The sequence below is a fragment of the Microcebus murinus genome, chromosome X (assembly GCF_040939455.1).
Source record: "Microcebus murinus isolate Inina chromosome X, M.murinus_Inina_mat1.0, whole genome shotgun sequence".
Taxonomy (NCBI): domain Eukaryota; kingdom Metazoa; phylum Chordata; class Mammalia; order Primates; family Cheirogaleidae; genus Microcebus; species Microcebus murinus.
The window spans coordinates 2223485-2235788 of record NC_134136.1 but is presented as its reverse complement, the minus strand read 5'-3'; positions in this window follow the sequence as shown (position 1 = coordinate 2235788).

The following is a 12304-nucleotide window of genomic DNA, read 5'->3' as shown; positions in this document are numbered from 1 at the left end:
GGGATAAGCCCTTGGCAATTGACTACCACAAATACAAATTGATGATTTTGTAGACTTTGAGTTGTGGTTGTCAATTGTTATTTTACCACTTTGGGAATATTTGTTTTCTCCCCTCCCTGTTAAAATATTTCATGCAAAGAATATTAATTTTGTAACTAAGATGACTAAAACGAAAGCTACAAATAGCCATTCTAGAGATATGCTACAGTTCCTTTGCAAAAATAAAATTTTCCAACCTAATATTTTTTCCAAGAAGAGGTTTTTGTTAGTTTTGTATTATTTATCTTGTTTTGCTTTGTCTTAATAGGCATCAGTTACTTAGTTTTATTTCCTTGTTGTGCAAGATGCTAGTCTTATTCTAGTTTCTTGAGGTATAGACATTTTCAAATTCAGCATATCTCAAACTGACTTCATCTTCTCTCCAAACATGGGGGCTCACAGAACTTGCCATAGTGTGCCTCAATATATTTATCATGTTTCCCATTTCTTTGAGAGCTCCTTTCAGATAGCATTGTATTTTACTGCCCTTGGGAACACTAGGTATTTCATATATGTTTACATGGGGAGGACCCATTTGTGGGTTTCAGTTAATGTAAAAATTTTTTAATAGAATTTATTTATTTTAGAATATTACAGGAACACAAATGTTTAGGTTGTGTATATTGCCCTTGCCCACCCAAGTCAGAGCTTCAAGCGTGTCCATCCCCCAGATGGTGCTCACTGCACCCATTAGGTGTGTATATACCCATCCCCTCCCCTCCACTCCCATCTGCCTGACACCCGATGAATGTTACCACTATATGTGCACTTAGGTGTTGATCCGTTAATACCAAAATTGATGGTGAGTATATGTGGTGCTTGTTTTTCCATTCTTGGGATACTTCACTTGGTAGAATGGGCCCCAGCTCTATCTAGGATAATACAAGAGGTGCTATGGCACCATTGCTTTTTGTGGCTGAGTAGAACTCCATGGTATACATATACCACACTTTATTAATCCACTCATGTATTGATGGGCACTTGGGTTGTTTCCACATCTCATTTAATAGAATTAATTTTAAAAACTGTTTTAGTTTTAGTGAAAAATAGAAAAGATAGTATAGAGAGTTCCTATATACCTTACACCCACTTTTCCATATTCCAAGTTACATTAGTATGGTACATTTATAACAAACAAAGAGCAAATATTGATATATTATTATCTAAAGCCCGTAGTTTATCAGATTTCCTTATTTTTTATGTTTTTTTTTTCTTTTCCAAGATCCCATCCAGGATGCCTCATTACATTCAGTGTCATGTCCCCTTAAACTGGCTTTGACAGACTCTCAGGTGTTCTTTGTTTTTAATGACCTTGTTAGTTTTAAGGAGTATTGGTTGGGTATTTTGTAGAATGTCCCTCAATTTGGATTTGAAAAACCATGTTGTTTTTCTCATGGTCAACCTGCGGTATGTGTTTTCAAAGAAAGACCACGGAGGTAAAGTGCCCTTCTGAACTGTTACATCTTTACCTTTTCCATACTCTTTCCGGAATAGTATTACCATAATATTCTTTCTGGTAAGTACATGTAGCTCATAGTAAAGGAGTGGGGAATTATACTCTACCACTTTGGTGTGTGTGGGGGTAGGGGAAGTATATTGAATTTTAACCCATAGAATAAAGTTTATATCCATTATTCCAAACTTATATAAATAAATATTTGAATATATCAATAAATAGGGAAGAGAGGCAGCTCTTTTTTTATAGTAAAATTCTAATTAACAAATGTAGAAAGGAAGAGGGAAATAGAACATTACTATTTGGAAAGCACCACATTAATAAGTGTTGCAGACAAGATCCAATAATGTATGCTGAAATTAGTGGGTGAACATTTGAGGAAAAACAAGACTTGCACAGCCTCAAAGTATCTTCTCCTTAAGACAACTATCAATTGCAAAAGGAGATATGGTAACTTTATAGTGGATAAAGCTTGCAGACATCAATAAACCAAGAGATTAGGGTAAACATAACCAGTAATAAGACATATTGACATCATGAACCTCTTGATATGATACACTGAGAAGGAATTTTTAGCATTCATACTTCTTTTTTGGAATCCTTGGGATTTTCTGCATAGACAATCACATCACCTGCAAAGACAGTTTTATATCTTCTTTCCAAATCTGTATACTTTTTATTTCCTTTTCCTGTAGTATTGCACTAGCTAAGGCATGCAGTACAATGTTGAATAGAACTGATGAAAGGGGATATCTTTACCTTGTTCTTGATCTAAGAGGGAAATCATTCAGTTCCCCACTATTAAGTATGCTGTTAGCTATTTCTTTAGATATTTTTTATCAAGTTGAGGAAGTTCCTAGTGTGCTGAGAGTTTTTAATGGATTCATGTTGAATTTTGTCAAATGCTGTTTCTGCATCAATTTATATGATCATATGATTTTTCTTCTTCAGCCTGTGGATATGGAATAATTTATTGACTGTTTTTCAAGTGTTGAAACAGCCTTGTATACTTTGAATGAATATCACTTAGTCACGGTGTATAATTCTTTTTATACATTTTTAGATTCAATTTTTCTAATATTTTGTTGAGGATTTTTGCATCTATGTTCATGACAGAAAGTGTTCTATAGTTTTCCCTTCTTGTAATGTATTATCTGGTTTTAATATTGGAGTAATGCTGGCTTCATAGAATGAGTTTAAAAAAGTGTTTTCTGTGTTTCTATTTTCTGGAAGAGATTGTAGAGAATTGGTATGCTTTATTTCTTAAATATTTGATGCAATTCATCAGTGAAACCATCTGGGCATGGTGTGTGTGTGTGTGTGTGTGTGTGTGTGTGTGTGTGTGTGTGTTTTATTTAAAGGTTCTTAATTATTCATTTTATTTCATTAATAGACATAGGCCTATTAAGATGATCTATTTTTCCTTGAGTGAGTTTTATTGTTTGAGTCTTTCAAAGTATTGGTCCATCTCATCAAAGTTATCAAATTTGCAGACATAGTTGTTCATAATATTTTTATTATCTTTTAAATATCCAATCAGTACTTATGGCCCTGCTTCTATTTTTGATATTAATAATTTTTTCTTCTCTCTCTTTTTCTTGGTTAACCTGGCCAGAGTTTGAAAATTTTATTGATCTTTTCTCTGTTTTCAATACTTTTAGCTTCTTGCTTTAATTTTTATTATTTCTTTTTTCTGCTTGTATTATGATTAAATTATTCTTTCTTTTTTAGTTTCATAGGTGGAAGCATAACATATTAATATTAGATATTTTATTTCTTTTTTAACATTAACATAGCATTTAGTGCTATAAATTTTACTCTGTTCGTGCTGCATCTCACCACTGTTCATACATTGTAGTTTCATTTTCATTTAGTTCAAGAATATTATAACAATTATTTGAAGACTTCTTCTTTGACCCACATATTATTTAGAAGTGTGTTGTTTAATCTCCAAATTTTTTAGTGTTATCCAGCTGTTTTCTGTTGCTAATTTCTAGTTTAATTCCACTGTAGTTTGAGAATATACTTTGTATGATTTCTATTATTGTAAATTTGTTAAGGTGTATTTTATTCCCTGGAATGTGGTCTATCTTGCTTAATGTTCCATGTGAGCTTCAGAAGAATGTGAATTCCATTGTTGTTGGATCAAATGTTCTACATATGTCATTCGATCTGGTTGATTGATGGGGCTATTAAACTCATCCATATCCTTATTGATTTTCTGCCTGCTTAATGTAGGCTGAAAAAGGGGTGCTGAAGTCCCAAGTGATAACAGTGGCTTTGTATATTTCTCCCTGAAGTTCTATCAGTTATGTCTTAAGTACTAGCATATCTTGTTTCATTGAGCTTTGCAGATATTGTATTTTTTACAAATTGAAGATTTGTAGCAACCCTGTAATGAGCAAGACTATCAGCACCATCTTTCCAACATGTGTTCACTTCATATCCCTTTGAGTCACATATTGGTAAGTCTCACAATATTTCAAACTTTTTTATTATTATTAAATCTGTTATGGAGATCTATGGTCAATGATCTTTGATATTACTATTTAAATTATTTAGGGTACCACAAACTGCATCCATATAAGATAGCAAAATTAATTGATAGTCCAGTGAGTAACCTTGCAGTGGCCTCTAAGTTTTCAAGTGAAAGGAAGAGTTGCACATCTCTCACTTTAAATGAAAAGTTAGAAATGTTTAAACTTATTTAGAAGTCATGCTGAAAGCCAAGGTAGGTTGAAAGCTAGGCCTCTTGCACCAAACAGTTAGTCAAGTTGTGAATGCAAAGTAAAGTTTCTTGAAGGAAATTAAAAGTGCTACTCCAGTGAACACATTTCCTTATGCCAAAGCGTAATACAGAGCAAGGCCCTAACTCTCGTCAATTCTTGAAGGCTGAGAGAGATGAGGAAGCTACAGAAGAAAAGTTTGACTCTGACAGAGGTTGATTATTTAGGTTTAAAGAAGCTGTCTCCATAACATAAAAGTGCAAGGTGAAGCAATAAGTGCTTATGGAGAAGCTGCAGCAAGTTTCCAGAAGATCTAGCTAAGACAATTGATGAAGGTGGCTATACTAAGCAAAATGTTTTTAATGTAGATAAACAGACTTAAATTGAAAAGAGATATCATCTAGGACTTTCACAGCCAGAGAGAAGTCAATGCCTGGCTGCAAAGCTTCAGTGTACAGGCTGACTCTCTTGTTAGGGGCTAATGCAGCTGGTGACCTTAAGTTGAAGCCAATGCTCATTTACCATCCTGAAAATTCTAGAGTCATTAAAAATTAGGCTAAAACTACCACACTGCCTGTGTTCTAGAAATGTAATAACAAAGCCTGGATGATAGAACATCTGTCTACAGGATGGTTTACTGAATAGTTTAAGTCCGCTGTTGAGACCTACTGGTCAGAAAGGAAAAGAAAAACATTTTCAAAATATTACTACTCATTGACAATACCCCTGGTCACCCAAGAACTCTGATGGAGATATATAGGAAGATTCATGTTGCTTTCATGCCTGCTAACACAACATCCATCCTGCAGCTCATGTATCAAGGAGTGATTTTGATTTTCAAAACTTATTATTTAAGATATATATTTCATAAGGCTAAAAATGTCATAGATAGTAATTCCTCTGATGGAGCTGGGAAAAATAAATTAAAATCTTTCTGGAAAGGATTCATAATTCTAGATGTTATTAAGAACATTTGTAATTCATGAGAGAAGGTCAAAAAAGAAGTGGAGTCTGGAGATATGACTGAATTACTACAATGTCATGATAAAACTCCAGTGGATGAGGATATGCTTCTTATGAATGAGCAAAGAATGTGTTCTCTTTAGATAGAATCTACTTTTGGTGAAGTTTCTGTGAGCATTTTTGAAATGACAACAAAGAATTTAGAAGTGGACACATTCCTGGAGACATACAACCCCCCTAAGTTCACCCATGAGGAAATAGGATTCCTGAATAGACAAATTTCAAGAAAGAAAAATTGGAGCAGCAATTAAAAACCTTCCAAAAACGAAAAGTCCTGGACCAGATGTCTACACTTCAGAGTTCTACCAAAGCCAGGAAAGGACATAACAAAGAAAGAAAACTACAGACCAGTATCCCTCAGGAATATAGATGCAAAGATCCTCAACAAAATTTAAGCAAATCAAATTCAACAGCATATCAAAAAAATAATTCATCATGACTAGGTGGGCTTTATATCAGAGATGCAAGGCTGATTCAACATATGCAAATCTATAAAACCAATTCATGTCATAAATAAAAAAAGCGAGAACAAAGACCACATGATTCTCTCAATAGATGCAGAAAAAGCATTTGACAAAGTCCAGCACATCTTTATGATAAAAACTCTTAACAAAATAGGCATAGACTGGACATACCTTAAAATTATCAAGTCCATTTATGACAAACCCACAGCCAATATCATACTGAATGGGAAAAAAGTGAAACTATTCCCACTTAGAACCAGAACCAGACAAGGTTGCCACCATCTCCACTTCTATTTAGCATAGTGCTGGAAGTCCTTGCAAGAGCAATTACACAAGAGAGGGGAATTAAGGTCGTCCAAATGAGGGCAGAAGAGATCAAACTCTCACTCTTTGCCAATGATATGATATCTATAAAACCCCAAAGATTAAACCAAGGACTCTGGATTGTTAAATTAATTCAGGAAAGTCTCAGGATACAAAATCAATACACACAAATCAGGGGCATTCATATATGCCAATAACAGTCAAGCCAAAATTCAAATAAAAAATGCAATACCTTTTACAATATCCTTGACGAAAATTAAATATCTAGGAATATATTTAACAAAAGAGGTGAGAGACATATACAGAGAGATCTACAAAACGCTAAGAAAAGAAATTGTAGAAGATGTAAACAGTTGGAAAAATCTACCTTGCTCATAGATTGGTAGAATAAATATCGTTAAAATGTCCATACTACCTAAAGTGATCTACAGAATTAATGCAATCCCTATCAAAGTACCATCATCATTCTTTACACATCCAGAAAAAATAATTCTATGCTTTGTATGGAACCAGAGAAGACCTCGTATATCCAAAGAAATCTTAAGCAAAAAGAACAAACTGGGAGGTATCAGTCTACCAGACTTCAAGCTGTACTTCAAGGCTATAGTAACTAAAACAGTATGGGACTGGCACAAGAACAGAATTATAAACCTTTGGAACAGGACTGAGAATACAGAGATGAAACCATCTGCATATGGTAACCTAATCTTTGACAAAGCAGACAAAAACATACATTTGGGAAAAGAAACTCTTTTCAATAAATGGTGCTGGGGAAACTGGATAGGTATATGCAGAAGAATGAAACTAGATCCCCACCTCTCACCTCTTCAAAAATCAATTCACGATGGATAACAGACTTAAACATAAGGCATGAAACCTTAAGAATCCAAAAGAGGATGTGGGGAAGACCCTTTCAGATATCATCCTAGGCAAGAAATTTTTGAAGGAGACCCCCAAAGCTATCACAGCAGCAACAAAAATAAATAAATGGGACCTGATCAAATTATAAAAGATTTTGCACTGGCAAGGAAAATATCATTAGAATGAATAGACTGCCTACAGAATGGGACTAAATATTTGCTCTCTACACATCTGATAAAGGGCTGAAACAAGAATGTATCTAGATCTTTAAAAAATAAACAAGAAAAAATCAAACAACCTCATCAATAAATGGCCAAAGGACAGGAACAGAAACTTCTCAAAAGAAGACAGAATAATGGCCAGCAAACGTAGAAAAAAAATGCTCCACATCTCTAATAATTAGAGAAATGCAAATCAAAACCACAATGAGATATCACCTAACTCCAGTGAGATTGGCCTTTATCAAAAAATCCCAAAACAACAAATGCTGGTGAGGATGTGGAGAGACAAAAACACTCTTACTCTGCTGGTGGGACTGCAAATTAGTGCCATCTCTGTGGAAAAGAATTTGGAGATTCCTCAAAGAGCTAAAAATAGAAAAATGGCAGTATTAGTCATCTACCCAAAGGAACAAAGGACATTCTACAATAAAGATATCTGCACCCAAATGTTTATGGTAGTACAATTCACTATTGCAAGGATGTGGAAACAACCCAAGTGTCCATCAATTCATGAGTGGATTAATATACTTTGTTATGTGTATACAATGGAATATTACTCGATTATAAGAAATGATGGTGATCTAGTACCTCTTATATTTTCCTGGATAGAGCTTGAGCCCCTTATCCAAAGTGCGTTATCACAAGGTCCAAAGAATAGGGTCCACATGTAATCACCATCAAATTGGCACTGACTGTTCAACACTATGGTGCTCACACGGTAATAATATTCTTCAGCAATTAGGGGGTTGGGGGTGGGTTAAACTCACAAGTAATGGACATGGTGAGCATTGTAGAGGGAAAAAGGCACACCAAAAATCATGGTTTAGGTGTGGCAAAGTCATAACATGTAACCAAAATGTTTGCACTCCCATAATATCCTGAAATAAATAAATAAAATTAAAAGAAAAGAATTAGAATATTCCATAAACCTAATTGATAAAGCAGCATCAGAGTTTGAGAGGATTGACTTCAGTTTTGAATGAATTTCTACTGTTGGTAAAATTCTAACAAACAGCATCATATGGTACAGAGAGATCTTTTGTGAAAGGAAGAGTCAATCAATGCAGCACATTTCATTGTTGCCTTATTTTAAGAAATGGCCACATCCACCTCAACCTTCAGCAATTACTACCTGATCAGTTAGTAGCCACCAACATCCACGCAAGATCCTCCACAAGCCAACAGATTATGACTCACTGAAGGCTCAGATGATGGGTAGCTACTTTTAGCAATAAAGTATTTTTAATTAAGATATGCACATTGCTTTTGGGACACAACTGCACACTTAATAGACTGCAGTATAGTGTAAACATAACTTTTATATACTCTGGGAAACAAAAAAAATTTGTGACTTGCTTTATTGTGGTGTTCTGGAACCAGGCCTGTAATATCTCCTAGGTATGCCTGTACTTCGATGCTGTTTTGGTAGGTGCATATACATGAAGGATTGTTATGTCTTCTTGGAGACTCAACTCCTTTATCATTATGCAATTCTCCTCTCAGTCCTTGATAATTTTCCTCATTCCAAAATCAGCCTTGTCTAAAATCAATTTAGCTACTCCAGCTTTCCTTCTATTTGTGTTAGCACATTATATCTTTTTTTTAAAAAAAAATTCAGAATATTATGGTGGTACAACTGTTTAGTTTACATATATTGCCTTCGCCCTGTCCAAGTCAAGGCTACAAGTGTGTCCATCCCCCAGATGGTGCGCAGCACACCCATTAGGTGTGAATATATCCATCCCCTCCTCTCCCTTCCCACCTGTCTGAAACCTGGTGAATGTTAATACTATATGTGGACATAAGTGTTGAGTACATGTGGTTCTTGTTTTTCCATTCTTGTGATACTTCACTTAGTAGAATGGGCTCCAGCTCTATCTAGGATAATACAAGTGGTGCTAGATCACCATTGATTTTTTGTGGCTGAGTAGTACTTCATGGTGCATCCCTTTACTTTTTTTTTATTATGGTCCTATACATGCAACATAACATCACAATTTTAACCATTTTAAGATGGACAATTCAGTGGCATTTAGTACATTTTCAGTGTTGTGAAACCATCAACACTGAGTCCCAGAACATTTTCCCTACGCCAAAAGGAAAGTCTGAACCCATTAAGCAATCACTCTTCAATCCCCTCCTTCCTGGAAACAACCAATCTACTTCCTGTCTCTATGGATTTGCCTATTCTGGATATTTCATATAAATTGAATTATACAATATGTGGCCTTTTATGTTCTCCTTCTTTGATTTAGCATAATGTTGTGAAGGCTCATCAGTGTTGGAGCATTTATCAATACTTCATTCCTTGTTATTGTCAAATAATATTCCATTGCATGGATATACCATATTTTACCATTGATCAGTTGACAAACATTTGGATTGTTTCCAACTTATGGTGATTGTGAATAAATGCTTCTAAGTACATTTGTGTACAAGTTTTTGCTTGAAAATTTGTGAAATTGCTGAGTCATATGATGAGTTTAACTTACTGAGGAACCACCAAACTTTTCCATAGCAGTTGCACAATTTTTCATTTGCACTAGCAATGTATGAAGGTTCCACTTTCTTCACACCTTGGTCATTTTCTATTTTTTATTATAGACATCCTGGTGTATGTGATGTGATTTTGATTTGCATTATGATTTGCATTGTACTCATGATAATGATGTTGATTTTCGTTTTATTCATGATAATGATGTTGAACATTTTCATGTACCTGCTGTCCATTTGTACATTTTTTTGGATAAATGTCCATTTAAGCCCTTTGCCAATTTTAAAATTGGGTTGCTTGTCTTTTCATTGTTGAGTTGTAAGAGTTTTTTTATATATGCTGTAGACCAGAACCTTATCAAATTTAAAATTTGCAAATATTTTTCCCATTCTGTAAATTGCCTTTTATCATTCTTGATAGTATTCTTTGCTATAAAAAAGTATTTAATTTTGATGAAGCTCAATTTATCTATTTTTCTTTTGTTGGTTGTGTATTTGTTGTCATATCTAAGAAACCATTGTGAAATCCAAGGTCATAAAAATTTATCTCTATGAATTTTTTCTGAGAGTTTTATAGTTTTAACTCTTATTTTTAGATCTTTGATCCACTTTGAATTAATTTTTGTATTATATGGTATAAAGTAAAAGTCTAATGTCATTTTTATGCATGTAGATATCCATTTGTCCTAACACTATTATTTTTGTAAGAGTTTTATGGTTTATGCTCTTATATGTAGGTCTTTGTTCTACTTTGAGTTAATTTTTTTATAGTAAATAGTAAGGATATAGCATCATTCTTTTGTATGAGTATATCCATTAGCCCCAACACCATTTATTGAACAGACTGTTCCCTCTCTTATTGAATTGTCTTGTCACCATTATCAAAAATCAACTGACCATAGGCATTTAAGTTTACTCATTTGCTCTCAATTCTATTCCATTGAATCTATACCATTATAATGCTGTTTCAATTACTATAGCTTTGTAATAAGTTTTAAATCAGGAAGTGTGTATCCTTCCAATTTGTTCTTGTTTTTCAAGATTGTTTTGACAATATGAAGCCACTGGCAATTCTATATAAATGTTAGGATCAGTTTCTCAGTTACTGAAAAACATATTGTTATGATTTTGATAGGGATTCAATGCAATCACTGAATCTGTAGATTGCTTTGGGGAGTATTGCCATCTTAAAAATATTGTCTCGCAATCCATTTCCTTAGGTCTTCCTTAAATTGTTTCAGCAATGTTTTATAGTTTTCAATCTTGTGCCTCCTTTGTTAAATTTATTCTTAAGTATTTTATTCTTTTGTTGCTATTATAAGTAGAATTGTTTTCTTAATTTCTTTTGTAGATTGTTCATAGCCAGTGTATAAAAATACAATTGATTTTTGTGTGCTAATCTTGTATGCTGTAACTTTTGCTGAATTCATTTATTGACACTAATATGTTTTGTTGGTGTGTGGAATTTTTAGAATTTTCTATATATAGGACCATGCCATCTGTGAATAGAGGTAGTTTTACTTTTTCTTTTCAAACTTACATGACTTTTACTTCATTTTCTTACTTAACTGCTCTGACTAGATCTTCCAGCACAATGTTGCATAGCAGTAGCAAAAGTGGGAATCATTGTATAGGTCTTGATTTTAGAGGGAAAAACTTTCAGTCTTTTATCAGTGAGAATGATCTTAGCTATGTGTTTTTCATAAATGCCCTTTTTCATTAGGAAGTTCCTTTGTATTCCAGATTTCTGAGTGTTTTAATTATGAAAGGGTGTTGGATTTTGACAAATGCTTTTTCTGTGTTAATTGAGATATTATGCGTTTTGTTTTCCTTCCTTCTATTAAGTTGCATATTATATTGATTGATTTTGATATGTTGAAACATCTTTACAATACTGAGATAAATCCCACTTGGTCATGGTTTATCATCCTTTTAATAGTCTATTGGATTTGGTTTGCTAGTATTTTTTGAGGGTTACTGAATTTTTATTTATAAGGGATATTGGTGTGTAGTTTTCTTTACACATGTTGTCTTTAGTGTCAAGACTCATAGAATGAGTTAAGAAGAATTAATAAAACAAAAGAATAGTTCTTTGAAAAGATAAAAACATTAGTGAACATTTAGCTAGACTCACTTATGAAAAGAGAGAGAAGATGCAATTAGCTAAAATTAGAAATGAAAATGAGGACATAAATATGAACATTCCAGTCAGTCTAGCTAAAGGTTGGTCAATTTATTTTTTATTTTTTTATCTTCCTTTTATTTCATCATATTATGGAGGTACAAATATTTTTAGGGTTACAAATATTGCCCATGCCCCCCTCCCTCCCCTCGATGTGTCCAATCCCCAGGTGGTGTGCACCACATACGTTATGTAAGCATACACCCCTTTCCTCCTCCCCCCTCCCGCCTGCACACCACCCGATAAAAAGCTTTGTTTTGATTTTTTTTTTTGACATTTTGGTTACATTGTATATCTTTGCCTCTTCCTAAGAATGGTTAGAGTTATGCCCTTCCCCTCCAAAATGCTCACCACCTCCCTAAGATTGGGTCCCCCACCCTCGAATCCCTGGTGAGCATTGCCACCATTTGAGAACCATAGTTTTAATCAGTCAGTACCAATTTGATAGTGAGTAGATGTGGGGCCCATTTTCCATGTCTTGTGTCGCCTCACTTTGGATAACGGGCTTAAGCTTA